We start from the raw sequence: 6,000 nt of genomic DNA, 5'->3' as shown, positions 1-6,000 counted from the left end.
AAGCTATATTACAAAGCTGTAATCATCAAGGCAGTATGGTACTGACACAAAAACAGACACACAGATCAATGAAACAGAATAGAGAACCCAGAAATGGACCCTCAACTCTATGGCCAACTAATCTTCAACAAAGCAGGAAAGACTATCTAGTGGAAAAAAGTCTCTTCAACAAATGGTAGAAAAATTGAACAGCAACATGCAGAACAATGAAACTGGACCATGCCCTCACACCATACACAAAAATAGACTCAAAATGGATGAAAGACCTAAATGTGGGACAGGAATCCATCAAAAATCCTAGAGAACACAGGCAGCAATCTCTGTGCCATTGGCTACAGCAACGTCTGGCTAGACACATCTCTAAAGGCAAGGGAAACAAAGGCAAAAGTGAATATTGGGTGTTCATCAAGATAATAGGCTTTTGGGGATTCCTGGGTGGCTCAGCGGTTGAGTGTCTGCCTTTGGCTCAGGGTGTGATCCTGGGGTCCCGGGATCGAGTCCCACATTGCGCTCCCTGTGGAGAGCCTACTTCTCCCTCTACCTATGTCTCTGCCTCTCTCGCTCTCTCTGTGTCTCTCATGAATAAATAAAATCTTTAAAAAAAAAAAAAAAAAGCTTTTGCACAGTGAAGGAAACAGTTGAAAACCAAAGGATAATGACTTTTGTGTCGATTGTGAGATGCAAAACCTTGAATGGGAGATGATATTTGCTAATGTCTTATCAGATAAGGGGCTAGTATCCAAAATCTATAAAAAAAAAACTTATCAAACTTAACACCCAAAGAACAAATAACCCAATCAGGAAATGGGCAGAAGACATGAATAGACATTTCTCCAAATTGTACAAATGGCTAACAGACACATGAAAAAATGCTCAACATCACTTGGCATCAGGGAAATACAAGTCAAAACCACAAGGAAGTATCACCTCACACCAGTCAGAAAGGCTAAAATTTAACAAGTCAGGAAACAAATGTTGGTGAGAATGCAGAAAAAGGGGAACTGTCTTACACTTGGTGAGAATGCAAGCTGGTGCAGCCACTCTGGGAAACAGTATGGAGGTCTCAAAAAGTTGAAAATAGAGCTACCCTACAACCCTGCAAGTGCACTACTAGGTATTTACCTACTAGGTATTTACCCCAAAGAAATAAACATAGTGGTCTGAAGGGGCACCTGCACCCCAATGTTTATAGCAGCAATGTCCACAGTAGCCACACTATGGAAAGAGCCCAGATGTTTATTGAAATCTTGCCATTTGCAATGATGTGGATGAAACTAGAGGGTATTATGCTAAGTGAGATAAGTCAGAGAAAAACAAATACCATATGATCTCATAGGTAGAATTTAAGAAACAAAACAAAAACAGGGAAGGGAAGAAAAAATGAAGGAAGACAAAATCAAAGAGGGAGGCAAACCATAGAGACACTGAACTCTGGGAAACAGGTTTAGTCCAGGGGAAGTGGGTGAGTGGATGGGGCAACTGGGTGATGGACATTAAGGAGGGCACATGGTATAATGAACACTCAGTATTATATAAGACTGATGAATCACTGACCTCTACCTTTGAAACTAATAATACATTATATGTTATTTAATTGAATTTAAATTAAAAACAGTAAAAAATAAATCAACCAAACTTTTAAAAAAATAAACAAGATGCTTTTAACTGGTTCAGGGGGCAGTTTATTTATTTTGTCCTATTTTAATCCTCTAAAGATCCACTGCAAGAAATAAGGAATATTTATGACCTGTGACTAATACCCAGTAATCATGATGGACAATGACTTTTGTCATTTAAGAGCTACTTGAGGAAAGAAAAAGACCTTCAGTGATCAGTAGGGCATTTAAAAAAATCTAATAAACTGCTATTACTGCTTCAGTAATAAAAACGTAATGGCTTGTTAGACATAAAAATTGCATGAAATTTATTTAAAGACAATTTTGGGGTCAGAATGGGAGATTTACACATGTAATTATCCTGTTGATCAAGGTGAAAATGAATAACTTGCTTTTAGTAAAAAAGGTAAGAGGGCATGCTTATTTTATTCTTTTTGTATGATATGAGCCTTGGAAAGATCTAGATATTAGTGGTGGCTGCAATTTCAGAGCAATTATTATATTGTGGAAGTTTTTATTTTAATATTTTTCAAATAGGGGGGCTTTGGAGGGGTTTGGAAGAGGAAAGGTGGGTGCAGAACTCTAGAGAGTGCTGGGAATCAAATTACCATTTCTTGTGGAACCTAGATAATAGTATATCCAGGGGTGATTTGAAGAGTCAGAACTTCTGTCCAGGATCTTTTGTGTCCAAACATGAATAGCTATAGGATCTGGGGCAGCCCACACACTTGCTGACTGGTGCCTTAGTTTTATCTAAAGGGCTGAATTTGGCTGACCCATTAATTTGTTCTGTCCTCTTTCCTAATGTCATATATGCCATCTAAAAAAATTGAAATTATTTAGTTGCTGTTTTCTTCTTTATATATTATTCAATATAACTTTTATGTTATGTATTGATGCATAACAAATTACCACATATTTAGGGCCTAGAAACAATATGTATTTATTAACTCACAATTTCTGTGGGTGTGGAATCTGGGCATGGATTAATTAGATCTTTTGCTTTATGGTCTCTACTGAGTTTGCCAGCAAGGTGTCAGCCAAGGCTAGGATCTCATCTGATAGCTTGATTGGAAAATATCTGCTTCCAAAGTCATGCAGTTGTTGGCAAGGTTTAGTTCCTTGCAGTCTGTTGGACTGAGAGCCTCAGTTTCTAATTGGCTGTTAGCTATTGACCAGAGACCACACTCAGTTCCTGGCCACATGGGTCTCCCTAATGTGGCTCTTTGGTTAATCAAAGTGTGCAAGGTAAGAAGGCAATCAAGTCTGTTAGCAAGAAAAATGTAACTTATGAAACTTAATCATGGGAGTAACAACTTTTGTCATCTCTTATTGTTTAGAAGCAAGTCACAGGTCATGTTCACACTAAATGGGAGGGGATTACACAAGTGTGATTACCAGGGGGTAATTGGGGCTTTTTTAGAATCTGTCTGCCACAATATGATTTTGTTAAAAGATATGCTTTTTTAGAAAATGTAAGCAGTCTGGGTAAGTTTCTTAAAAAACTCTGTAATCCCATATCCAGAGATAAAAGCCACTAATATTTCAATACATAGCCTTTCAGTCATTTTTCTATTTCATATATTATTAAAGTTAATGAGAATGTGGTCATAACTTGATGCACTCTTGTATAGTCTTATTTCCTTAAGCATTCTTGCAAGCTAGTGAATAATCTTCTATACCATTTTAAATAGCTGTGTAAATTTATGCTATGATTAGACCATGGTTTATTTAACCTAGAGGTTGGCAAATTTTTTATGCAAAGAGCAAGACAGTAAATATTTTAGCCTTTGGGGGCCATAAAGTCTGTTGCATTTACCCAACTGCTGTTATAGTGCAAACAAACATGTTAGTAAGTGGTTGTGTTCCAGTAAAACTTTATTTATAGACATTGAAACTGAAATTTCCTATGCTTCTTATGTGTTATGAAATATTTTCTTTTGATTTATTTCAATCATTAAAAATGTTGAATCTATTTTTAGCTCATGGGTTAGACTTGGTCTGTGAGTCAGTTTGGTTTATCCTATTATTTCTTGGTAGATATTCAGATAGTTCTGTGTTGTTAGTATTATAATTAATAATTAACATCTTGATAGCTAAATCTATGTGCCTATTTGTGCTTACTTACTGAGGACAAATTCTTTTTTTTTTCTTTTTTTTAAAGATTTATTTATTTATTTATTTATGTTGGACATAGAGAGAGAGGGAGGCAGAGACACAGGAGGAGGGAGAAGCAGGCTCCATGCCAGGAGCCCGAAGTGGGACTCGATCCCGGGACTCTAGGATCGCGCCCTGGACCAAAGGCAGGCGCTAAACCACTGAGCCACCCAGGGATCCCGACAAATTCTTAAAAGTAGAATTATTGGGCCAAAGGTTGTGTGTGTAAAACTTCGTACACATTAGTAAATTACCTTCCATAAAAACGGAGTTAAGTTTATATCCTTACCAAAATATATGGTTATGCTTATTTTTCTGTGTGCTCTCCAACACTGAGTATTATCTTATTAGGTATTTCTATGATATGATAGGTTAAAAAGTGCTGAAGATTTTCCTTTTCAAAAACAGTTCATATTCTATTTTAAATTAACATTTAAAAATGTATTTTAAATCTGTGATTTCTTTCTTTCTAAGGTGTCTTAAGATAACTTGGCCAGCTGAAATGACATGCAAATATAGTCAGGCTGAGAGCCACTTGACCATTAAGAATCAATAACATTGTGCTAATGCCTATTACAGGAGATTACTGATTAAAAGATTGGTAAAGCCCCTGCCTATTTGAGCCACTGACATTAAATAGCCATTGGCAGAAAAAATAAATTGTCAATATAGACACTTTATAGTATTTAAGACAAGGAGTTGATTATACCCAAGAAGGAAATATGCTAATAGCTTTGGGCCATTTTGAGAAATGGACAAAATGAAAAATTAACCATTTTAATTTATGTCTCTATAGTACAGTCATCTTGTATTTTTCAGGGTTTGGTTCTGTTTTCTTTCTAAGACTCAGATATGATCATGTCACTTCTATTTTTTTTTAAGATGATTTATTTATTGATTTGAGAGAGAAAGAGCATGAGCAGCGGGAGGGGCAGAGAGAGGAGAGTAAGAAGCAGACTTCCCACTAGGTGGGGAGCTGAGCATAGGGATCAATCCCAGGAACCTGAGATCATGACCTGAGCCAAAGTCATGCTTAACCGACTGAACTACCTAGGTACCCATGTCACTCCTATTTTAAAAATCTTTCCTGGTTCCTTGCTTGCCTTCTGAAATCAGACTTCTTAGCTTGTTGTTCAAGATTCAATGAGGTGTCTTTAACTTCATATAATTCTGATTTCCCATAGGAAATAATGATAAAATGATAATAACAAGTAGTGTTTATTGTCTTAAACTGCCAGATCTTGGGGTAAGTGCTTTGGGGTAGGTATTATTATTCTTACTCTTTTAAAGATGGGAAAGTAGATTTAGAGAATTTAAATATCTTGCCCAAGATCAAACAGTAAACATTTCCTACCCTCCTGTACTCGATGCCCTAAAAAATGATTTATGTTTTGCTAGTGTAAGATCTTCTTTATTTAGGAGAGTCTGGCAGGGTCTCAGAGAAAAGACATTTTCTCCAGTCTACCTTGGAGAAGCTTTAAGAGTTTCAATTGCTCCAGCACTGTGTTTATTTCAAACAACAGTAATGTAGATGAACTTTGGAGTGACATGTTAATTCCCCTTTTCTGGACACCTGGAGCATATTAGAATAACCAAGAAGGGAAATACAGCTCCCTATAGAGTATTCCATTGGATAATAAAATTCTTGAGCACCTAGCTTTGAATTGATGATCTATGGCAGTGTGTATATTTTATTTTTATACTCTATGGGAAAATATAGCAATAATAATTCAGGGCAAAAGGGACAGTAATAGATTGTCAACTATTATTACCTTTAATGAAATGAAAGTCTCATTGGAAAATGATGGGAAATTAATGACTTAAGCAATAAGCCAAAATCACTACACCTTGTACAAAAGAAATGGCAGGAACATCTCCCTTCTCAATAACTTTTCTCCCTCTGGCTTAGAGGAAATTATTTGGAAGCTGAGAAAATACCTGAGTTTATTAAGGAGGATAATGTGGCTGTTCTTTCTAAGTGCTAGGAATCCTGAGTCCTTACTGTTGGGTATGAAGTAACTATGAGCTCTGTTGAAGTTACCAGTGCAGTATAGTGTCTGAGGTTGCCAGTGGCAGTACTTCATCTAAAGACCATCCTAAGCTCACACACTTGAGAGTCCTCATTAGGAGGCCCTAGTTTAAATAGTTTGTACAACATTGCTTGGTCCCTGATTCCCCTTCCCACTAGGTAGAGGACATTCCCTTAAAAAGAATCCCCCATGAGGCC

The sequence above is a fragment of the Vulpes vulpes genome, chromosome 16 (genome assembly GCF_048418805.1).
Source record: "Vulpes vulpes isolate BD-2025 chromosome 16, VulVul3, whole genome shotgun sequence".
Lineage (NCBI taxonomy): Eukaryota > Metazoa > Chordata > Mammalia > Carnivora > Canidae > Vulpes > Vulpes vulpes.
The sequence above is the reverse complement of the archived record's forward strand: the minus strand, read 5'-3'. Positions refer to the sequence as shown.